Source organism: Bombina bombina, chromosome 8, assembly GCF_027579735.1.
Source record: "Bombina bombina isolate aBomBom1 chromosome 8, aBomBom1.pri, whole genome shotgun sequence".
Classification (NCBI taxonomy): domain Eukaryota; kingdom Metazoa; phylum Chordata; class Amphibia; order Anura; family Bombinatoridae; genus Bombina; species Bombina bombina.
This window is the reverse complement of record NC_069506.1, coordinates 131788132-131813794: the sequence shown is the minus strand read 5'-3', so window position 1 is coordinate 131813794 and position 25663 is coordinate 131788132.

Here is a 25663-nt window from a genome sequence, read left to right as displayed (position 1 = left end):
AAAGAGCTTTGATCTTTTTAAATTTAGAATAGGGTAGGGCATTTTTTTATTTTGGGGGGCTTTGTTATTTTATTAGGGGCTTAGATTAGGTGTAATTATCTTAAAATTGTTGTAATATTTTTTAAATGTTTGTAACTTATTTTTTTTATTTTTTGTAACTTAGCTTTTTTTATTTTTTGTACTTTAGTTAGTTTATGTAATTGTATTTAATTGTAGTTATTTGTAGGTAATTTATTTAATTAATTTAATGATAGTGTAGTGTTAGGTTTAATTGTAACTTAGGTTAGGATTTATTTTACAGGTAATTTTGTATTTATTTTAGCTAGGTATTTATTAAATAGTTAATAACTATTTAATAACTATTCTAACTAGCTAAAATAAATACAAAGTTACCTGTAAAATAAATATAAATCCTAAAATAGCTACAATGTAATTATTAATTATATTGTAGCTATCTTAGGGTTTATTTTACAGGTAAGTATTTAGTTTTAAATAGGAATAATTTATTAAAGTATAGTGTAGTGTTAGGTGTAATTGTAACTTAGGTTAGGATTTATTTTACAGGTAAATTTCTCTTTATTTTATCTAGGTAGCTATTAAATAGTTAATAACTATTTAATAGCTATTGTACCTAGTTAAAATAAATTGAAAGATGCCTGTAAAATAAAAATAAATCCTAAGATAGCTACAATATAATTATTATTTATATTGTAGCTATATTAGGGTTTATTTTATAGGTAAGTATTTAGTTTTAAATAGGATTAATTTATTTAATAAGAGAAATATTATTTAGATTTATTTAATTAATATTTAAGTTAGGGGGGTGTTAGGTTTAGTGTTAGACTTAGGTTTAGAGGTTAATAAATTTATTACAGTGGGGGCGGTGTAGGGGGGCAGGATAGGGGTTAATAAATGTATTATAGGTGGCGACGGTGTAGGGGGCAGGATAGGGGTTAATAAGTTTAATATAGGTTGCGGCGGGGTCCAGGAGAGGCGGTTTAGGGGTTAAACTATTTATTTAGTTGCGGCGGGGTCCGGGATCGGCAGGATAGGGGTTAATAACTTTATTATAGAGGGCGGCGGTATAGGGGGGGCAGGATAGGGGTTAATAAGTTTAATATAGGTTGCGGCGGTGTCCGGGAGAGGCGGTTTAGGGGTTAATACATTTATAAGAGTTGCGGCGGGGTCTAGGAGTGGCGGTTTAGGGGTTAGTAACTTTATTTAGTTGCGGGGGCCTCCGGGGGCGCCGGTATAGGGGGTAGAACAGTGTAGTTAGTGTGGGTGCTTAGTGACAGGGGTATCAATGGTATGGTAGGCGAGCTTAGGCGGGCGTATTGAACCGGCGAAGGCAGGTAAATTAGACACGTTGATAACTACCCCCCACTGTATATTCAAAGCAGCATATTCACTTACATTGTAGATGTAATGTAAATGATTAATTTTACATATATCACACAACCAAGTAAACATACAGCAGCCTACAAAATGTAAAAGAATAAAGAAACAATGTATTCATGAAAACCATTAATACATGTGTTTAGTCATTTTTTAATGCAAAAACAACAATCCAATAAACCCACTACACAGCCCTACACTATCAAGACCTTACGTGCCCTCACCCCCACCGCAAGCTAACCCCACTACACTAATAACCCCTTATGTGCCCTCACCCTCACCAAAACCTAACCTCACTACACTATTAACCCCTTACGTGCCCTCACCCCCACCGCAAACTAACCTCACTACACTAATAACCCCTTATGTGCCCTCACCCTCACCAAAACCTAACCTCACTACACTATTAACCCCTTACGTTCCCTTACCCCCATCGCATCCTAACCCCACTAAACTACGTATAAAAATAAAAAAATTACACAAATGAACACTATTAAAAACATAAATTACTACACAAAAAAACAAACCCTAACACAATACTACAAAATAAACTAACCCTAACACAACATCACAAAACAACAAAAAAACACTACTACAAATTAAACAAAAAAAAAGCCAACAAACGTTTAAAGCAAAAACACAGCAACAATCCAAAAGCACAATAAAAAACCCACAGTAAAAAGCACAATGAGCTACAAAGTCTTCATCAGATGTAATCCAGTGTTAAAACAAATCCATGATGAAAAGAAAAAAAACAAGGATCCTCTTCTCTTCGTCATCAGATCCACAATCCTGGTGTGAACCCCCCCCCAAAAAAAATAAAGAGCCAAAAAAACAAACAAGGCCCCCCCAAAAAAAAAAAAATACAAGTATTCTCTTTTTTTTCATCAGATGTAATCCATGCTTCTGGCAGCAGCTCATCCAGTCCTTGGCGATGCCTGCTCTGGTCCTCTAGTTGGCAGCAGCTCCTCTGGTCCTCCGGTCTGCGTCAGCCACCCTTCTATGGCAATGGATCCTCTTCTACTTCCAAGTTATATTCATGCTGTCCGGTGGCACACTGAAATATTTTAAGTCAGTTCCCCCTTTTTATAGAGGTGTGCTGGCATTCCTATTGGCCACTAGAAAGATGTCTATGTTTTTTTTTAAATTAACCAATAGGAAAAAAGTATTTTCTATTGGCTGATAGCTAAAATAATTTATTTTATTCTTATTAGCTGATTTTAAAAAAAATCTATCAGCCAATAGAAAATAGACATTTTTCTATTGGCTGATTTCAAAAGTTTTGAAAAACCAGCCAATAGGAATGCCAGCACTCCCCTATAAAAGGTGGAACAGGCTTAAAAAAAAAATTCAGTGTGCTGCCGGACAGAATGAAGATAACTTGGAAGAAGAAGAGGTTCTGCCGCCGCCAAAGAGAAGCCAATGCCGACCGGAGGACCAGAGGAGCCAGTGATGACCAGAGGAGCCGTCACCAAGGACCAGAGGAGCTGTGCGCCATGATCGTGAATCACATTTGATAAAGAAAAGAAGAGGATCCTTGTTTTTTTCATTATGGATTTAATTTTTAACACTGGATTTAAAAAAAATAAAAATAAAAATTCTTCACCTGGAATGTGGATTACATCTGATAAAGACTTCAGGATGGCAAGTATAAAATATTTGTTATGTTTTTTTTATTGTGCTCTTGGATTGCTGTTTTTCTTTAATTTAAATATTTATTTGTTGGCTTTTTTGTGCTTGTGTTTGCTTATTTTGTGGTATTTTGTTAGGGTTTGTTTATTTTGTAGTATTTTGTCAGGGATGGTTTATTTTGATAGCTGTTTGTTGTTTTTAATAGTTGTGTAAATGTGTGTGTGTTTTTTTTTTTTTAAATGTACTTTTGTGGGGTTAGGTTGCGGTGGAGGTGAAGGCACTTAAAGGGTTAATAGTGTGATGGGGCTAGGTTGTGGTGGAGGTGAGGACGCGTAAAGGGTTAATAGTGTGATAGGGTTAGGTTGCAGTGGGAGTGAGGGCGCGTAAGGGGTTAAAAGTGTATTGGGGTTTCAGTGAGGGTACATAAGGCATTAATAGTGTAGTGGGGTTAGGTTGAGGTGGGGGGCGTGGGTGAGTTAATAGTGGAGAGGCACAATATATGTATATACAAAGAGTTATTTATATGTATATTCTTGTACAATGCTTATTATTGTAATTATTTTAGTGATTTTAACGCAATATTTTTTCCTGTTTGTTTAAGAATAATTTTTATTTGTCGTGATATTAATATGTTATAGAAGACCGTAGTGCAACCATACATTTTTACATAATTGTATCTGTTTATTTTTCAATGTTAAACTTAATACAGTTATGTAAAAACTATAAAGTTGCTGCTACTGTCTTCTATAACATATTAATATCATGACAAATAAATATTATTCCTCAAATATATAACACGCAAACCAAAACGTTTAAATTAACTACGATACTTAAAATAAATAGTATTGCATTATACAATTAGATACGTATAAATAAAACATTGTATATAAATGTATCCACACATCCCCTATAGGATTAATAGTAAGCTGTTTTTTTGAGGGGGGGGGGTTGGCTTAGCAAGGTAAATTGCAGATATGACGTGTGTGTATATACAGTAAGCGTTCTGTAGGAGTTTGCTGGGAGTAACCTGTATTTTTATGGGGAAGCATTGCCACAATTGTGTTAAAATTTAAAGTGCTGCCCTCCACGTTAGGTACACCTTTTTATACATATCAGTGTCACTAGCTTTTCTTTGAAAAGAATTTCCAGTGTGTGAAATCTATAGTGTGAACAATAACACTAAAGTTACACAGGCATTATCTAAAGTGTTCCTACACAGAAACATTTTTATTTCAGGGAATGCACAATGTATGTTGTGTAGGAACACTTCAAATACAGCTCAGCCCCCCCCCCCCCCCCCCCCCCCGATATCACAGATGAGTTGGGATGGCGGCAGAGTTTCGCTGAAGCTGCCATCACTATTGTTTCCTAAGGGAGACAGATCGCCACTAGTCTGCACAGAAAGGTTCAGCCCACTTTTTTTCAACATGTTGCCAGATCGACTGCAAGACTGGCAAAGTCAGAAAGGCAGTTTCTCGTGGGTCTCACAATGTTTTGAACATCAGGGCCACAGTCTCTCACTGTAAAAAATCCCATTAGAAACCAGGCCACTAGTACTTTGAAGGCCAGTGATGTCTAAAGGGATTTTTTACAGTCTTTGTGGGTGGGGAGGACATCAGTGAAGCACATTATAGGGAACATATCTTTAGGTTTAGGCGGAGCAGGAACAGTGTCTAAAGTGTGTTATGTGTGCCAAATAAGCAGCAAGTGTTTTTTTAGGTAAACTGATTCAGACGACCTTAGTTTTTGTAAGCATGAGAGCATGTTGAGTTATTAACTGTTCTCTGCTAGTTTTTAAACATTATTTTTGTACTTAAAACTTTGTAATTTCCATGTATTTTGCCTAAGTGTGTGTATGTATATGTGTATATATGTATATGTGTGTGTACTTGTATGTGTGTATGCATGTATGTGTGTATATATGTGTGTATGTATGTATATAAATGTGTATGTATATATGTGTGTATGTGTAGGTAGGCATGCATGTATGTGTCTGTATGTGTGTAAATGTGTGTGTATTTTACTGTATGTGCATTTGACTGTATATGTATGTATTGTATTTGATCAAAAAAGTAAAATTTATACTTAAATTACAAAGGAATAAATCGTATCAAATATGCACAGCACAAATCGTAATTCAAGTTCCCTGGATATGCAAAAAAAAAAAACAACAACATAGACATGCTTACTTATACAAAATACAAAGCATTATTGTTTTTTATGAGAAACTGGGCTGAACAGGGGCGTTTCATGATCTCACAGTTTTTTCTTGCAAATTAAAAGGTGGCAAGCTTTTATCAAAATACTAAAAAACTAATTACTCTGGAAGGAAAACCTATGCATATGAAAACAACAGCGATTTTAAGGTACAGTGCATTGAAAACAACATAATTTCATTTATAATAAGAGTAATATTAAAGTGTAAACATTCACACTCTTCCTGTCTATTTCGCCCTCCATTACAAACTTTTATATAGCAGAACACTCTCATTATTTCTATGGGTACATCTCACCACTCGCAGAGACAGTCCCCTTTTTTAAATAATTCCATGAGGGCTTCCCTTGCGAGTGTAAGATTAGAAAACCACATCTAGCCTAGTGACGTTTTTATCATGGGGCCCTTAAAGAAGATAATTGAAAATTAACATTGTATCTCTCCTAGCCCCCATTGGGAGTGTAATTTCTTCTGTTGGTTATGTATATATATATATATATATATATATATAACATCTCTTTAGCCCTCACTTAAAGGGACAGTAAACACCAAAAAAATGTATTGTTTAAAAAAATAGATAATCTCTTTATTTACCATTCCCCAGTTTTGCATAACCAACACTGTTATATTAATATACTTTTTACCTATATGACTACCTTGTATCTAAGCATCTGCAAACAGCCTCCTTATCTCAAATCTTTTGACAAACTTGCATTTCAGGCAATTAGTGCTGACTCTTAAATAACTCCACTGGAGAGAGCATAATGTTATCTATATGGCACTCATAAACAAACAGTACATGTTATTAGTTGGAGAATACATGGCAAGGGATCTGAGACCATCCCACCATACAGAATCTCTCCAGATCCATCAGATTTCAAGGTCCATGCTGGTGGACTCTCCTCTTCAGTTCACCCCACATGATTTCTATGGCGTTCAAGTCAGGGGACAGGGATGGCCATGGTATGACCTTGATTTTGTGGTCAGTAAACCATTTTTGTGTTGATTTTGATGTGTGTTTTGGATCATTGTCTTGCTGGAAGATCCAACCACGGTCCATTTTAAGCTTTCTAGCAGAGGCAGTAAGGTGTTCATTTAATATCTGTTGATATTTTATATAGTCTATGATGCCATGTATCCTAATAAAATGTCCATGTCCTCTGGCAATAAAACAGCCCCAAAACATTAAAGAGCCACCACCATATTTAACCATGGGCATGAGGTACTTTTCCAAATGGCTACCTCTCTGTGTGCGCCAAACCCACTGAAGATGCTTGAGTTTGTTTTTGGACGAGAGTAGAAACTTTTTTCTTGAAACCCTTCCAAACAACTTGTGGTGATGTAGGTGACATCGGATTGTAGTTTTGGAGACTTTCTGACCCCAAGACGCAACTAACTTCTCCAATTCTCCAGCTGTGATCCTTGGAGATATTTTGTAATGAAAAAGGAAGTATAATTCAAAAATGAAAATATACAGAAAACCACTGTGCCCCTAAGGGCTAAAGGACATAAAGATAAAAAATGAAAATGTCAATATTTGAAATTTGTTGAAAAATATAAATATCCTATAATATAAAAGGCCAAGTGTGTTTGTCCAAAGCTGTCATGCGCAGTAGAGACCGCGCGAGGACAAACAAACCTGGCCTTTAGGATCCTGACAGAAGAGGTGGTGTGGCATGGCTGGCGGGAGCGCTATGATGGGGGCGTGACTGGGGCGGGTCGCCGCAATAGAGGTGTGGTCTCATGGGTGTGGCCTACGGGAGCCCAGTGATGGGGCATGGCTGGGCGGGGCACCGCAATGGGGGCGTGGACTGCCGGGAGTGGTTGTGGCTGTGACAGAGAGGCAAAAGACAGAGGTGGAGAGAGAGCCAAATAGCGGGGAGAGAGAGCCAAAGAGGGGAGAGAGAGAGCCAAAGAGGGGGCAGAGAGAGAGCCAAAGAGGGGGAAGAGAGAGAGCCAAAGAGAGGGGGCAGAGAGCGCAAAAGAGAGGGGGAGAGAGAGAGCCAAAGAGGGGGAAGAGAGAGAGTCAAAGAGGGGGGGCAGAGAGAGCAAAAGAAAGTGGGAGAGAGAGAGCAAAAGAGAGGGGGAGAGAGAGAGCCAAAGAGAGGGGGCAGAGAGAGCAAAAGAGAGGGGGGGAGAGAGAGCAAAAGAGAGGGGGAGAGAGAGAGCCAAAGAGGGGGAAGAGAGAGCCAAAGAGAGGGGACAGAGAGAGCAAAAGAGAGGGGGAGAAAGAGAGAGAGAGAGAGAGAGCGCAAAAGAGAGGGGGAGAGAGAGCCAAAGAGGGGTAAGAGAGAGAGCCAAAGAGAGGACAGTGAGAGCAAAAGAGAGGGGGAGAGAGAGAGCAAAAGAGAGGGGGCAGAGAAAGCAAAAGAGAGAGAGCAAAAGAGAGGGGGGAGAGAGAGCCAAAGAGGGGGAAGAAAGAGAGAGCCAAAGAGAGGACAGTGAGAGCAAAGGAGAGGGGGAGAGAGAGAGCAAAAGAGAGGGGGCAGAGAGAGCAAAAGAGAGGGGGCAGAGAGAGCAAAAGAGAGGGGGAGAGAGAAAGCAAAAGAGAGGGGGAGAGAGACAGCCAAAGAGGGGGAAGAGAGAGAGCCAAAGAGGGGGGAGAGAGAGAGCAAAAGAGAGGGGAAGAGAGAGAGCAAAAGAGAGGGAGAGAGAGAGCAAAAGAGAGGGGGCAGAGAGTGCAAAAGAGAAGGAGAGAGAGAGAGCCAAAGAGGGGGAAGAGAGAATGCCAAAGGGGGGAAAAGAGAGTCAAAGAGAGGGGGCAGAGAGAGCAAAAGAGAGAGGGAGAGAGAGCAAATGAGAGGGGGGGAGAGAGAGAGAAAGCAAAAGAGAGGGGGGAGAAAGAAAAAGAGAGGGGGCAGAGAGAGCAAACGAGAGGGGGAGAGAGAGAGCAAAAGAGAGGGGAGAGAGAGCAAAAGAGAGGGGGAGAGAGCAAAAGAGAGGGGGAGAGAGAGCAAAAGAGAGGGGAGAGAGAGAACAAAAGAGAGGGGAGAGAGAGCAAAAGAGAGGGGGAGAGAGAGAGAGCAAAAGAAAGGGGGAGAGAGAGAGCGCAAAATAGAGGGGGCGAGAGAGAAAGCAAATAAGAGGGGGAGAGAGAGCAAAAGACAGGGGGAGAGAGAGCAAAAGAGATGGGGGAGAGAGAGAGAGCAAAAGAGAGGGGGGAGAGAGAGCAAAAGAGAGGGGGAGAGAGAGAAAAAGAGAGTGGGAGTGAGAGAGCAAAACAGAGGGGAGAGAGAGCAAAATAGAGGGGGGGAGAGAGCAAAATAGAGGGGGAGAGAGAGAGAAAGCAAAAAAGAGGGGGAGAGAGAGAAAAAGAGAGGGGGAGAGAGAGAGCAAAAGAGAGGGGGAGAGAGAGCAAAAGAGAAGGGGGGAGAGAAAGCACAAAAGAGAGGGGGAGAGAGCACAAAAGATAGGGGGAGAGAGAGAGAGAGAGAGAGAGCAAAAGACATGGGGGAGGGAGAGACAGAGAGAAAAAGAGAGGGAGAGAGAGAGAGAGCAAAAGAGAGGGGGGGAGAGAGAGAGCAAAAGAGAGGGGGGAGAGAGAGCAAAAGAGAGGGGGGAGAGAGAGCAAAAGAGAGGGGGAGAGAGAGAGAGCAAAAGAGAGGTGGGAGAGAGAGCAAAAGAGAGGGGGAGAGATAGAGCAAAAGAGAGGGGTAGAGAGCAAGGGGTGGGACCGCTGTACTGCAAGAAATGGCCCGTGTGCACAGGCTTTAGGACTAGTAATTTAATAATTAAAAATACACTACAGTATATGTCTGTATCAAATAAAAGCCAAAAACTGTTATAGCCAATCTATAGCACAAAGGGATCTAGTGCTGATATTATAAACAGCAAAATGGTGCTATTAAAAGGACAAATATGCCGTATAGTATTAAAATAAAATAAAAAAACAATTAAATGTGGCAATAAAAACGATGCATTCAATAGTTACAATTGAGATCTAACAGTGTGTACATGGCCAATAGTGATGTCGCGAACAGTTCGCCGGAGAACAGTTCCCGGCGAACATAGCTTGTTCGCATTTGCCGCTGCGGGCAAACATATGCGATATTCGATTCGCCCCCTATTCGTCATCATTGAGGAAATTTTGACCCTGTATCTCACAGCCTTCAGACACATTTGAGCCAATCAGCAGCAGACACTCCCTCACAGACCCTCCCAGCTCCTGGGCAGCAGCCATTTTAGATTCATTACGATCTTGCTTTCTTAGGCCTAGATTTGGAGTTCGGCGGTAGCCGTCAAAACCAGCGTTAGAGGCTCCTAACGCTGGTTTTGGCCGCCCGCTGGTATTTGGAGTCAGTGATTAAAGGGTCTAACGCTCACTTTTCAGCCGCGACTTTTCCATACCGCAGATCCCCCTACGCCATTTGCGTAGCCTATCTTTTCAATGGGATCTTCCTAACGCCGGTATTTAGAGTCGTTTCTGAAGTGAGCGTTAGAGCTCTAACGACAAGATTCCAGCCGCCTGAAAATAGCAGGAGTTAAGAGCTTTCTGGCTAACGCCGGTTTATAAAGCTCTTAACTACTGTACCCTAAAGTACACTAACACCCATAAACTACCTATTGTTACAGAAGCATTAGTTATTTTGTTGTGAAGAGCTTATTTCCCAGCAGCAATGCCTGAACCAGCAAGCCAGCGCCTAAGAAGGGCTCCAAGAAAACCGTAACAAGTATCATTTCATAAAGAGTTAACTCTTTTTTTTTCAGCTTTTAGAAACTATTGTCTAATCACCTCTGGAGCCAGACTGCTAATTGATAAGATGAACTTGTAAACTTGTTATCTTAAGTACTGTAATCCTATTGTGGCCTGTCAAAGGAAAGTGCTCTCTATCTAAATGTGTGATGGGGGATTTTGTGCTTCCCCCCCTCTCCCCCTGGGAGTGCCCTGTGTGCATGTAACCTTAATAAAAAGCAGGCTGGGCATCCCAGTCCTGAGTTCTTGTTTGACCCTCAATCGCAGAGTTGACTCGTTTTTGTGGGCAGAAGGGTATCCTAGCTGTACTGCAGCTAAGGGAGATTATTCTATATTTGCGAGACTCATATAGAATACTATGGAAAGCAGCTTCTCCCCTCTTTAGCAATAGGGATCCAGGCTACTAAGCGGTCCATCTCTCAGCGAGACTAAGGGTAACCGTAACATTTGGCGGCAGCGGTGGGATTTTCCTGGATTTCCTAGGAGAGGTACAGAACGGATGGAGAGCGCTTACGAAAAATTGAAGCGTACAACCCTGAAGGATTTACTTGAAAGCAGAGGGGGGTACGCCAGCAACCGGCCGAGGAGAGAGCTGATCACAGAATTGACCGAACTGGATCAGAGCTTCACAATGGCGGAAACACCGACCACGATTAGTGACGAAAAAACCAGGATTGTTCGGGAAAGGCTCTCATTATACGGGCCGAACCCCTCCATGGAATTGGTACAGCAGTTGATGGCGGAGGCGGACGAGGATATACGAGAGACTCGAGCCCACGAACTCAACCTAGCGAACGCACACCGCAATGCTGAAGCCCCGCAGGTAATCATCCCTGTCGAAAATGCTGGGAGGCCCAAGATACCCTATGCGGCATTTCGACCCTTCCTAGAGAGCGAGACAGGGATTGATGAATATTTGGTGGACTTCGAAAGGCAATGTGCCCTGCACCAGATTCCCAACAGAGAGTGGCCCACGATATTGTCTGGGAAACTATCCGGGCGAGCCCTGGAAGCCTTTCGTACTCTGGGTGCTGAGGAAGTGACACAGTATGAGCTAGTTAAGGAGACACTGTTGCGACGGTACGCTGTAACTCCGGACACGTATCGCCGACAGTTTCGGGGCACGGAAAAGAAGCCTAACGATACCCATATGGAATGGGCGCACCGAATGCGGAGAGCGGCAAATCACTGGCTGAGCGGAAGTAAAGCGGTGACTGGGGAGGAAATTTTACAATTGTTTCTCTTAGAACATTTTTATAATGGCATGGAACAGCAAGGGAAGGAATGGCTGCGAGACAGGCGGCCTTCTACCTTAGAAGAAGCAGCCAAATTGGCCGATGAACATTATGACTCCCGTCTTCACGAACCCATGAACTACCGAGCTCCAGCACGGGTCGAACCCAGAGAGGTTTACCGTGCACCCCCTCATGCTGAATTCCGAGCCCCGGTGCCCACAGGGCCCGTCCGACACTCAGGACCACCCAATAACAGCTCTGAGCGTCCCAGACCGACTTGCCACCGATGCAAGCAACCAGGGCATTTCATGGCTAGCTGCCCCCTTAATACGCACCAGACACCCAGGAATTACAATTACCCCTCTGGGTCCTATCGTCCGGCCCGGGCCCTCTGTGTTAACCAAGAGGCCCCTATGGAGGGATATGTGGGGCCGCTTCACGAGGCAGACCCTGTATATGCTGCCTCAGATAACCGCCAGCACCATCGGCAAAGGGTATGGCTCGAGGGGCGATCTACCGAGGGATTGCGAGACACAGGGGCTACTATCACGCTGGTACAGAGTCATTTGGTGCCAGAGCACAAGCGATCCGGACAGACTGTGGCCGTTAGAGTGGCGGGGGGGGATGTGTACAAAATTCCAACAGCTAAAGTGCATCTTGATTGGGGAGCGGGAAAGGGGGCTGTGAACGTGGGCCTAATGGATAATTTACCTGCCGAAGTACTACTGGGCAACGATTTGGGCCCCATGACTTCTGCCTATGCTCCAGTATGCAACAACGAGGCGGACCCAGTGACTACACGGGCCCAAGCCCGGACGGAGCGAGAGCTCTCACCAGTGCGGGAGACACAGGTAAGACCTACCCCGACCTTGCCTGACAGGTTAGGCCCCATACCCTGGGACACCCCAGATGCTTTCGAGGCAGAGTCTAAGACTGACCCGACCTTACAAAAGTACCGGGAACGAGCAGAGACCGGAGGGGGCGGGGCAGATAACGAAACATTCTTATGGGAAAAAGGGAAACTATACCGCTGGACAGAGAAAAGGGGACAGCGTAGGCGACAGCTGGTAGTGCCCCACAAATACCGTCAAGAAATCCTCAAAATAGGCCACGACATCCCCTTAGCAGGCCACCTAGCCGTTACCCGTACCCTACACCGCATTACTCACACGTTCTTTTGGCCAGGGGTGCACGCTGACGTTAGAACTTACTGTAACACCTGCGATGTGTGTCAACGAGTAGGAAGGCGAGGCGATCACCCTAAAGCCCAGCTAGTAAATATGCCCATTGTAGAGGAACCCTTCAGCCGGGTTGCTATTGACCTAGTGGGACCACTGGCTACCCCTAGTCCCTCCGGTAAGCGATACATTCTTACCGTAGTGGACTACGCTACCAGGTACCCAGAGGCTGTCGCCCTATCCAATATACAAGCGGATACGGTAGCGGATGCACTAGTACAGGTGTTCTCCCGGGTAGGATTTCCAAAAGAAATCCTATCCGACCGAGGCACCCAATTTACGGCTGAATTGACCCAACAACTCTGGCAGGTTTGCAAAATTAAGTCCCTCCTGAGCTCCCCATACCACCCCCAGACGAACGGGCTGTGTGAGAGGTTCAATGGGACCCTCAAGCAAATGCTCAAGACGTTCACTCAGGAATACCGAGACTGGGAACGCTTCCTGCCGCACCTCCTATTTGCTTATCGGGAGGTGCCCCAGGAAACGACAGGGTTCTCTCCCTTCGAGTTGCTCTACGGAAGAAAGGTACGGGGACCCCTAAACCTGATCCGGGAGCACTGGGAGGGAGAGATGGAGGCTGATGGTGTCCCAATTGTGCCATACGTGCTGGAACTCAGGGACCGAATGAAGCAATTAGCCAAATCCGTGCGGGCTAATCTCCAGTTGGCCCAGAGAAGACAGAAAGTATGGTACGATCGGGGGGCCCGAAAGAGAATCTTCACCATAGGACAAAAGGTGTTAGTACTTAAGCCGGTGAAGACAGACAAATTGCAGGCGTCCTGGCAGGGTCCCTACCAGATCGTAGAGAAAAGGGGAGACACCACTTATGTGATAGCTAGCTGCCACGACAACAATCTTAGAAAGACATTCCATGTAAACATGCTCAAGGAATATTTTGAGCGACCAGAGAACGTGACGGCCGTATGTTGTTCCCCTCAGGAAGACCCCGACAGTTTACCCATTCCAGACCTATTAGAAAAGAGCCTCCCCACAGGTATAGTGGCGCAGGTTCAGATAGGGGACCGACTTAGCCCCACTGAAAGGGAGCAGCTCAACCAACTCCTCCAGTCCAAACACCTCACCTTCTCCCCGAAGCCAGGGTACACTACTTTAACCACCCACCAGGTAGATACTCCGGGACAAGCTCCCTTGCGCCAGGCTCCGTACCGAATCCCCGAAGCAGTTAGGACAGGAATGAAGAAGGAGATCGATGAGATGCTCCAGCTCAGGGTAATTGAGCCCTCCGATAGTCCCTGGGCCTCCCCAGTTGTCTTGGTGCCCAAGAAAGATGGGACCACCCGGTTCTGCGTAGACTATCGGAGGCTCAATGAAAAGACCGTGACGGACGCTTACCCTATGCCCAGGGTAGACGAGCTACTCGATCGTATAGCCAGGGGAAATTACCTGACCACTATTGACCTCTGCAAAGGTTACTGGCAGATTCCCCTGGCCCCGGAGGCTATCCCCAAGTCGGCATTCGTCACTCCATTCGGCTTATATCAGTTTAGGGTAATGCCGTTTGGGATGAAGAATGCCCCAGCTACATTCCAGCGCTTGGTGGATAGGCTCCTGGATGGCTTCCAGAGTTTTGCTTGCGCCTACCTGGACGACATAGCGATCCACAGTGAGTCCTGGGAGGACCACTTAGCTCATGTGGGAATGGTTCTGGATCAGATCCGGGCTGCTGGCCTGACTCTGAAGCCAGAAAAATGCCACTTTGGGATGGCCGAGGTACAGTACCTGGGTCACCGGGTGGGGTGTGGAAAGCAGCGACCAGAGCCGGCCAAAATAGAAGCTGTCGCCAATTGGCCCACCCCCATCACTAAGACTCAGGTCCTAGCCTTCCTGGGCACGGCAGGGTACTATAGACGGTTCGTACCAGACTACAGCACACTTGCCAAACCCCTGACTGACTTGACCAAGAAGAACTTACCTCGACAGGTCCTGTGGTCTCCCCACTGTGAAACGGCTTTCCAGGCTCTCAAAAATGCTCTAATTAACGCTCCTGTCTTGGCGGCCCCAGCCCGTAACAAACGTTTTATCGTCCATACAGATGCTTCCATGTTCGGGCTGGGAGCCGTCCTCAGCCAAGTAGGCGAAGATGGAGGGGAGCATCCAGTTGCCTACATCAGCCGGAAGCTCCTGCCCCGCGAAGTCAGCTATGCAGCGGTCGAAAAGGAGTGTTTGGCTTTGGTGTGGGCATTAAAGAAATTGACTCCCTATTTATATGGTCAGGAGTTCACTCTGGTCACCGACCATAACCCGTTGGTGTGGCTGAACCGGGTCTCTGGAGATAACGGCAGGCTATTACGTTGGAGCTTATCGTTGCAACCCTTCAATTTCACCATTACTTACAGACCTGGGAAACAGAATGGCAACGCCGACGGGTTGTCCAGACAAACCGACCTCAGCCCCGCATAACCAGCGGTCTGGACAGCCTTAGTCTGCCCCGAAAAGGGGTCAGACCGTGTCTGCCAGAGTGTTCCACAGAAAGGGAGCACTGTTACAGAAGCATTAGTTATTTTGTTGTGAAGAGCTTATTTCCCAGCAGCAATGCCTGAACCAGCAAGCCAGCGCCTAAGAAGGGCTCCAAGAAAACCGTAACAAGTATCATTTCATAAAGAGTTAACTCTTTTTTTTTCAGCTTTTAGAAACTATTGTCTAATCACCTCTGGAGCCAGACTGCTAATTGATAAGATGAACTTGTAAACTTGTTATCTTAAGTACTGTAATCCTATTGTGGCCTGTCAAAGGAAAGTGCTCTCTATCTAAATGTGTGATGGGGGATTTTGTGCTTCCCCCCCTCTCCCCCTGGGAGTGCCCTGTGTGCATGTAACCTTAATAAAAAGCAGGCTGGGCATCCCAGTCCTGAGTTCTTGTTTGACCCTCAATCGCAGCGTTGACTCGTTTTTGTGGGCAGAAGGGTATCCTAGCTGTACTGCAGCTAAGGGAGATTATTCTATATTTGCGAGACTCATATAGAATACTATGGAAAGCAGCTTCTCCCCTCTTTAGCAATAGGGATCCAGGCTACTAAGCGGTCCATCTCTCAGCGAGACTAAGGGTAACCGTAACACCTATGTACCCCTAAACCGAGGTCCCCCCTACATCGCCGCCACTCGATTTAAATTTTTAACCCCTAATCTGCCGACCGCCACCTACGTTATACTTATGTACCCCTAATCTGCTGCCCCTAACCCCGCCGACCCCTATATTATATTTCTTAACCCCTAACTTGCCCCCCACAACGTCGCCGCAAGCTACTTAAAATAATTAACCCCTAATCTTCCGACCGCAAATCGCCGCCACCTACGTTATCCCTATGTACCCCTAATCTGCTACCCCTAACATCGCCGACCCCTATATTATATTTATTAACCCCTAATCTGCCCCCCTCAACGTCGCCGACACCTGCCTACACTTATTAACCCCTAATCTGCCGAGCGGACCTGAGCGCTACTATAATAAAGTTATTAACCCCTAACCCGCCTCACTAACCCTATCATAAATAGTATTAACCCCTAATCTGCCCTCCCTAACATCGCCGACACCTAACTTCAATTATTAACCCCTAATCTGCCGACCGGAGCTCACCGCTATTCTAATAAATGTATTAACCCCTAAAGCTAAGTCTAACCCTAACACTAACACCCCCCTAAGTTAAATATAATTTAAATCTAACGAAATAAATTAACTCTTATTAAATAAATTATTCCTATTTAAAGCTAAATACTTACCTGTAAAATAAATCCTAATATAGCTACAATATAAATTATAATTATATTATAGCTATTTTAGGATTAATATTTATTTTACAGGCAACTTTGTAATTATTTTAACCAGGTACAATAGCTATTAAATAGTTAAGAACTATTTAATAGTTACCTAGTTAAAATAATAACAAATTTACCTGTAAAATAAATCCTAACCTAAGTTATAATTAAAACTAACACTACCCTATCAATAAAATAATTAAATAAACTACCTACAATTACCTACAATTAACCTAACACTACACTATCAATAAATTAATTAAACACAATTCCTACAAATAAATACAATTAAATAAACTATCTAAAGTACAAAAAATAAAAAAGAACTAAGTTACAGAAAATAAAAAAATATTTACAAACATAAGAAAAATATTACAACAATTTTAAACTAATTACACCTACTCTAAGCCCCCTAATAAAATAACAAAGCCCCCCAAAATAAAAAATTCCCTACCCTATTCTAAATTAAAAAAGTTACAAGCTCTTTTACCTTACCAGCCCTGAACAGGGCCCTTTGCGGGGCATGCCCCAAGAAGTTCAGCTCTTTTGCCTGTAAAAAAAAACATACAATACCCCCCCCCAACATTACAACCCACCACCCACATACCCCTAATCTAACCCAAACCCCCCTTAAATAAACCTAACACTAAGCCCCTGAAGATCTTCCTACCTTGTCTTCACCATCCAGGTATCACCGATCCGTCCTGGCTCCAAGATCTTCATCCAACCCAAGCGGGGGTTGGCGATCCATAATCCGGTCCAGAAGAGGCTCCAAAGTCTTCCTCCTATCCGGCAAGAAGAGGACATCCGGACCGGCAAACATCTTCTCCAAGCGGCATCTTCGATCTTCTTCCATCCGGAGCGAAGCGGCAGGATCCTGAAGACATCCAGCGCGGAACATCCATCCGGACCGACGACTGAACGACGAATGACTGTTCCTTTAAGGGACGTCATCCAAGATGGCGTCCCTCGAATTCCGATTGGCTGATAGGATTCTATCAGCCAATCGGAATTAAGGTAGGAATTTTCTGATTGGCTGATGGAATCAGCCAATCAGAATCAAGTTCAATCCGATTGGCTGATCCAATCAGCCAATCAGATTGAGCTCGCATTCTATTGGCTGTTCCGATCAGCCAATAGAATGCGAGCTCAATCTGATTGGCTGATTGGATCGGCCAATCGGATTGAACTAGATTCTGATTGGCTGATTCCATCAGCCAATCAGAAAATTCCTACCTTAATTCCGATTGGCTGATAGAATCCTATCAGCCAATCGGAATTCGAGGGACGCCATCTTGGATGACGTCCCTTAAAGGAACAGTCATTCGTCGTTCAGTCGTCGGTCCGGATGGATGTTCCGCGCTGGATGTCTTCAGGATCCTGCCGCTTCGCTCCGGATGGAAGAAGATCGAAGATGCCGCTTGGAGAAGATGTTTGCCGGTCCGGATGTCCTCTTCTTGCCGGATAGGAGGAAGACTTTGGAGCCTCTTCTGGACCGGATTATGGATCGCCAACCCCCGCTTGGGTTGGATGAAGATCTTGGAGCCAGGACGGATCGGTGATACCTGGATGGTGAAGCCAAGGTAGGAAGATCTTCAGGGGCTTAGTGTTAGGTTTATTTAAGGGGGGTTTGGGTTAGATTAGGGGTATGTGGGTGGTGGGTTGTAATGTTGGGGGGGGGTATTGTATGTTTTTTTTTACAGGCAAAAGAGCTGAACTTCTTGGGGCATGCCCCGCAAAGGGCCCTGTTCAGGGCTGGTAAGGTAAAAGAGCTTGTAACTTTTTTAATTTAGAATAGGGTAGGGAATTTTTTTATTTTGGGGGGCTTTGTTATTTTATTAGGGGGCTTAGAGTAGGTGTAATTAGTTTAAAATTGTTGTAATATTTTTCTTATGTTTGTAAATATTTTTTTATTTTCTGTAACTTAGTTCTTTTTTATTTTTTGTACTTTAGTTAGTTTATTTAATTGTATTTATTTGTAGGAATTGTGTTTAATTAATTTATTGATAGTGTAGTGTTAGGTTAATTGTAGGTAATTGTAGGTAGTTTATTTAATTATTTTATTGATAGGGTAGTGTTAGTTTTAATTATAACTTAGGTTAGGATTTATTTTACAGGTAAATTTGTTATTATTTTAACTAGGTAACTATTAAATAGTTCTTAACTATTTAATAGCTATTGTACCTGGTTAAAATAATTACAAAGTTGCCTGTAAAATAAATATTAATCCTAAAATAGCTATAATATAATTATAATTTATATTGTAGCTATATTAGGATTTATTTTACAGGTAAGTATTTAGCTTTAAATAGGAATAATTTATTTAATAAGAGTTAATTTATTTCGTTAGATTTAAATTATATTTAACTTAGGGGGGTGTTAATGTTAGGGTTAGACTTAGCTTTAGGGCTTAATACATTTATTAGAATAGCGGTGAGCTCCGGTCGGCAGATTAGGGGTTAATAATTGAAGTTAGGTGTCGGCGATGTTAGGGAGGGCAGATTAGGGGTTAATACTATTTATGATAGGGTTAGTGAGGCGGATTAGGGGTTAATACATTTATTATAGTAGCGCTCAGGTCCGCTCGGCAGATTAGGGGTTAATAAGTGTAGGCAGGTGTCGGCGACGTTGTGGGGGGCAGGTTAGGGGTTAATAAATATAATATAGGGGTCGGCGGTGTTAGGGGTAGCAGATTAGGGGTACATAGGGATAATGTAGGTGGCGGCGGTTTACGGAGCGGCAGATTAGGGGTTTAAAAAAATATGCAGGGGTCAGCGATAGCGGGGGCGGCAGATTAGGGGTTAATAAGTGTAAGGTTAGGGGTGTTTAGACTCGGGGTACATGTTAGAGTGTTAGGTGCAGACGTAGGAAGTGTTTCCCCATAGGAAACAATGGGGCTGCGTTAGGAGCTGAACGCTGCTTTTTTGCAGGTGTTAGGTTTTTTTTCAGCTCAAACAGCCCCATTGTTTCCTATGGGGGAATCGTGCACGAGCACGTTTTTGAGGCCGGCCGCGTCCGTAAGCAACTCTGGTATCGAGAGTTGCATTTGCGGTAAAAATGCTCTACGCTCCTTTTTTGGAGCCTAACGCAGCATTTGATTAAACTCTCGATACCAGAGTTAAATTTATGGTGCTGCCAGAAAAAAGCCCGCGGAGCGTTAGCAGCCCTTTTACCGCCGAACTCCAAATCTAGGCCTTAGTGAGAGGAGGTTTAGTGTTGCTGCTGCTGACATTATAGGGAAATAGATAGCTAGGCTAGTGTATTTAGTGTCCACTACAGTCCTGAAGGACTCATCTAATCTCTGCTGTAAGAACAGCACCCCAAAAAGCCCTTTTTAGGGCTAGAACTTCAGTCTCAGGCTCACATCATATAGTGTGATTAATAGCTCTTTTTTCCACCACTTATATCTAGTGAAACATTAGTGTAAATTTTTTTAAATTTTTTTTTTTACATCAGTCCTCTTCTAGTGTTATTTAATTTTAGTTGCCAGGCCAGCCTGGCTGCCATTAGTGCCAGCCTGTGTGTCAGGCTGCCAGCATATACTGTGCCTACTTCCATCCTCAGTGCCAGTCCACCACTCCTATCTGGTGTAACATTAGTTTAAATTTTGTAAAAAAAAACTTTTACATCAGTCTTCTAGTGTTATTATAATTTTAGTTGCCAGGCCAGCCTGCCACTAGTGCCAGCCTGTGTGTCAGGCTGCCAGCACATACTGTGCCTACTTCTATCCTGAGTGCCATTACTCCTATCTGTTGTAACATTACTAGTGCCACGAATCATATTTGTTATAACAGTAGTGTAAATATTTAAAATAAAAACTTTTTTGACTGTGAATCATCAGTCTGCTAGTGCAATTGAATTGCAGTTGCCTGCCTGCCAGCGTGTGTGCCAGGCCCACTTGCCAACTAGTGCCACCAATCATATTTGTTCTAACAGTATTGTAAATATTTAAAATAAAAACTTTTTTGACTGTGAATCATCAGTCTGCTAGTGCAATTGAATTGCAGTTGCCTGCCTGCCAGCGTGTGTGCCAGGCCCACTTGCCAACTAGTGCCACCAATCATATTTGTTATTACAGTAGTGTTAATATTTAAAATTAAAACTTTTTTGACTGTGAATCATCAGTCTGCTAGTGCAATTGAATTGCCGTTTCCTGCCTGCCAGCGTGTGTGCCAGGCCCACTTGCCAACGAGTGCCACCAATCATATTTGTTATAACAATATTGTAAATATTTAAAACAAAAACTTTTTTGACTGTGAAACATCAGTCTGCTAGTGTAATCTAATTGCATAATCACAGAGGTTAAAAGTATATTATTATAAATGTGTTAGTTATGCAAAACTGGGAAATGGGTAATAAAGGGATTATCTATCTTTTAAAACAATAAAAATTCTGGTGTAGACTTTACCTTTAAACGGGAAGTTTGGTCTGTCACTGTGAAGCGGGCGTAACCCTTACACTACATGATCGATACAACATCATACCTGATGTTTTAAAGCACGTTATTCCAAACAATTTAGGAATGTTAGGTGATTTATGCCCTTTATGGCTTAAAACCAGACTCTGCATCAACTATGTAATTTTCCATGGGAGTTTTGCCATGGATCCCCCTCCGGCATGCCACAGTCAAGGTGTTAGTCCCCTTGAAACAACTTTTCCATCACTATTGTGGCCAGAAAGAGTCCCTGTTGGTTTTAAAGTTCGCCTGCCTATTGAAGTCTATGGCGGTTCGCCCGGTTTGCGAACAGTTGCGGAAGTTCGAGTCCGCCGTTCGCAAACCGAAATTTTAAGGTTTGCGACATCACTAATGGCCAAATGTAACCAAATATAAATACACAGTCCGTATGGTTAAAGGAAACCCAGTGGTGTCTTCCAAAGTGTTGTCCTTATGGCTGTGTATCTGTGGGAGATGAAAAAAACTTCTCTGGTGAAGTACGTAAGAGCAGCGGACAAACCACACAAAAATAGAACCACTCACAAGATAACAGAAAGTGTAAGCGGTGTGAGCACTGGAGTTCCTGTAGTGTAAGTCTCCAAACAGAACCGGAGCGTTCCTCACGCTGTCCGCCCATGCAACCTCTCCTTACGCCCACTGATGACTTCACCGGAGCTGGCAGTGTAATCTGGTAACAGTGATGTTAAGAACACTTGACAGTCTCTCAATATGGCAAACTAGAGATGCTATTATAAGCTGAATGTAGAAGCCTGATCAACTTATTTACACAAAAAAAGGAATTTGCAATAAAATGTTTTATTAAAAGTTTAAACAAATAGTAACTATTAGAGCAACGTGTTTCAGCCCCTGCCAGGCCTTTATTAAACTTGCTCGTCCTTGATTAAGGGATATTGAAGGTTCAGGAGATAAATGATTGCACTTTTTGGTGTTTTGCCCTGGGAGCTAGAATTTCTAGAAACTGCCCTGATTATAAATATTACTGTATACAAAGTGTTAGTGCGTCAAAATTGCTGTGAATGCTGCAAGGCTTTTAGTACAAAAGAGCATCTACTAAGGGTTTAATAAAGCAAAGAAAAACAAAGTGACAAAAAAAAATTTGTGATGTTTATTAATAGCACCACTGAATTATTGCAGCAGTTTGTGATCATCTTTTTGATACCTAAAAATGATCCAACTAGATATTTAAAGGGACATTAAACAGCTGGGTACAACTACAGTAACATGGATACTACTCGTCATGTTATTGTTTTTCCTCCTGTACCCTCAGCTTGCTTCTTTAACCCCTTCCTGCCGTTAGGATGGCTTTAGCGCCGTTAGGACGACATGGAACCTACTAGCCGTCTGGCTGTACTGAAGCTATAGTAGCTTCCTAACAGGGATTACGAGCTGGAGGGCGTGCCTAGCGCCATATGCACGATCGTGTTATTTCAATTTTTACTTATTTGTGTACATCAGAATTTGTTCCAATGTAGACAAATAAGTCCGTCAGAAAGGGGTTAAAGCTGTTCTCTTATTTTAACCCATTACAACTGTAAGTGAATCTCTGCATCTATACACTGGGTGCTGCCATTTTGGAGCTTATATTTGTAATGTCATTTCCGGTCCCTTTTATTGGCAAGATTACAACTGGTGCGCTGTTGTACCCCTAAAACAATAGCATGGTGAGTAGTAACCTATCTACTCTAGTTGTATTCAGCAGTTTAATGTTCCTTTAAGTCAAAGTAATTTGTAACTAGTACTACCCTGTAGTGTATTGAGTTTTGTTGGGGCATTTTTTTTTTGCTGCCCTAGTTGAAGAGGCACAAAACATACCTTCAGCTGGACTTTTTTTCTGAGCTGCTCTTATGTCCTCCTTAAAGGGACATTCCAATCAAAACTTAAACACACATAGATGAATTACATCTATGAATAGAAACATATTTGCAATACACATGTATTGGCAAAAAAGCTTCTATTAAAAGTTACCACTGTTTTAGTGTTAAAAAAAATTATGCACGTGCATGTGAAGCATAGCTAGAAATTATCAGTACCAGCATTTTAACTAATGCAGTTGATCAGGGCACCAGTGTGGTTTTTTTTTATCATGTCAGCAAATGCAATTAAAGGACACTGAACCCAATTTTTTTTCTTTCATGATTCCGATAGAGCATGCAATTTTAAGCAACTTTCTAATTTACTCCTGTTACGGTTGCCTCCAGGCTGGCTGGAAGTTGGACCGTATAAAAGGATGCTCCTAGCGCTCACCAAAGGAGCAGCAGCACCGTGGACACTATAACTGCTGCGTAGCCACCATAAGTAATGCAGACTCTATGAACCACCGCTGCTGGGCTGGTATCTCGCCGTCTGCTCTGCGCCCTGGACCTATGACCAGGCTCCAGTAGGTGAACCTTTTCCTTCTGTAGCAATCCCTGTAGCTAAGGGAGTATGAAGAGCATAGCAATCCCTGTAGTGATTATAAGCTGTATCCTACAAACATGAGTCAAAGCTTCAAGTTAGAGGGTCAACATAGGTCTGATGTGCTGGAACACACAGCCTGCTTTTTATTGAGGTTACATGCAAACAGGACACTCTCAGGGGGAGGCATAAAATCCCCCATCACACATTTGATATTAGATAGAGAGACACTCCCTTTGACAGGCCACAACATTACTTCAGCAGATAACATTTTACACACAATAAAACAATGCAGTCCACCTTATCACTACTAGTCTGATTAGACAATGGGAAAGTTGATCACTAAACCTAATTAGAGCTAATCCCAGCAGACTTGTATTTAGAATAGGTTTCTTGAAGCTGAACAAAATTTAACTCTTAATGGCACACAATGAAACTGAACCAAGTGGGAGAAAGCCAGGGACAAGTCATTTCACAGGTCTGGGGACATAGTCTTAAAGGGGCATTGTTCATCAAAGTCACAATATGTCCCCAGATGGTTCTTAAAGGGCCATACACACCCAATAAAAGTTAATATGTTCTCAGGGGCACAATCTTCCAGGGGCCATAGTCATGAGGAAGGAGGCTGGCAAATAGGCTTCTCCAAAATCCAGGGAAGCAGGGCAATTTTCCATTTAAAGGGCCAGTTACACATAGCAGTTTGTAACATATCTCCCCTTTTGGAGGGAGACTAACCAGGCACCTGACCTTCTGTCGGTCAGTGCCTAAGTTAGTCTCGCAACCCACCCACAAATAAACATTAGCAGCAAAGTAGCCCCCCCACAATAAGTAGTACTGGCCTGTAGGTTCCAGGTTGTAGGATGAAAGTGTAGCATCCTCGGCCTTCCTGGAGCAGCTGGGCAAATAGCTGGTGGTACTTGGGGGGCAGAGGCCAGCGGCACTCTGCCCTGGTGCCAGAGCTTCTGCTGGGGTGAGGGGTTTGCAGGCCAGTCCTGTAACAAGGGGGTCTGTAGGGCAGAGGCCAGCAGCGCTCTGTCCTGATGCCAGCTCTTCTGCTGTGGGAATTGGGGCATAGTCCTGCCCGGTGGCAAAGAGAACGTGGGGGTCAGTGGGGGTTAACATCTCCACTGTTAACCCTGGGCCCAAGTTAGGAGTTAGCTGGGGAGGGGGAGATTGGCTTACCTCCTCCTCCTGATACTCCGGTGGCCATTGGGAAGGGAGGTAGATGCTCTCCGCTTCCTGTGGAACATGCTGCGGCTGGGGAGAGAGACCGGTTGTCTCCTCTCCCTGGAAGGCACACTCCGGCTGGGGAGGGAGGTCGATGCTCTCCCCTCCCTGTAGCTGGGTCTGTCGCTGGGGATCTGGGCCGCCTGCCCAGCATCCCTGTAGGGCCGGTAGAGAGACTGCGGTCCCATCTCCACCTGCCTGCTGGGGGTCCTCCCAGGACCAGTCTATGAGGCCTGCTGCCTCTGGTATCTCTGGCTGGGGAAGGGGACTGGTTGTCTCTTCCCTCTGCATGGTATACTGCCGCTGGGGAGGGAGGTCGCTGCTCTCCTCTCCCTGTAACTCTGGCTGCCGCTGGGAAGGGAGGTCGTTGCTCTCCGCTCCCTGTGACTCACTTTCTCGCTGGAGACCAGGTGTCCAGACCCTCAAACTCCACAGTTGGCGCTCAAAGGCTCGTGCCGCTTTGTTCTCCGTATCCAATTCCCGGATGATGCGACTGACTACCTCCTGTGCAGGGTCTGGACCATATCGGACTAGCCGCCTCTTTACCTCTGGAACGAAATCCGCGCCCTCATAGCGACGGATCAGGTTGAGGTGCTCTTCACAGGGTTCTGAATAGTGTCTTGTCAGCTCCATGCTGCTGTAGGTAGGGACGCTGCGCAGTGGCTAGCGTTGCCCTCAATTACTCTCCTACGATACCAGTGCTGTTGTGGTGCTGCTCCTTGCGCTAGGACGCCAATCCCACCGCTGCCACCAAATGTTACGGTTGCCTCCAGGCTGGCTGGAAGTTGGACCGTATAAAAGGATGCTCCTAGCGCTCACCAAAGGAGCAGCAGCACCGTGGACACTATAACTGCTGCGTAGCCACCATAAGTAATGCAGACTCTATGAACCACCGCTGCTGGGCTGGTATCTCGCCGTCTGCTCTGCGCCCTGGACCTATGACCAGGCTCCAGTAGGTGAACCTTTTCCTTCTGTAGCAATCCCTGTAGCTAAGGGAGTATGAAGAGCATAGCAATCCCTGTAGTGATTATAAGCTGTATCCTACAAACATGAGTCAAAGCTTCAAGTTAGAGGGTCAACATAGGTCTGATGTGCTGGAACACACAGCCTGCTTTTTATTGAGGTTACATGCAAACAGGACACTCTCAGGGGGAGGCATAAAATCCCCCATCACACATTTGATATTAGATAGAGAGACACTCCCTTTGACAGGCCACAACATTACTTCAGCAGATAACATTTTACACACAATAAAACAATGCAGTCCACCTTATCACTACTAGTCTGATTAGACAATGGGAAAGTTGATCACTAAACCTAATTAGAGCTAATCCCAGCAGACTTGTATTTAGAATAGGTTTCTTGAAGCTGAACAAAATTTAACTCTTAATGGCACACAATGAAA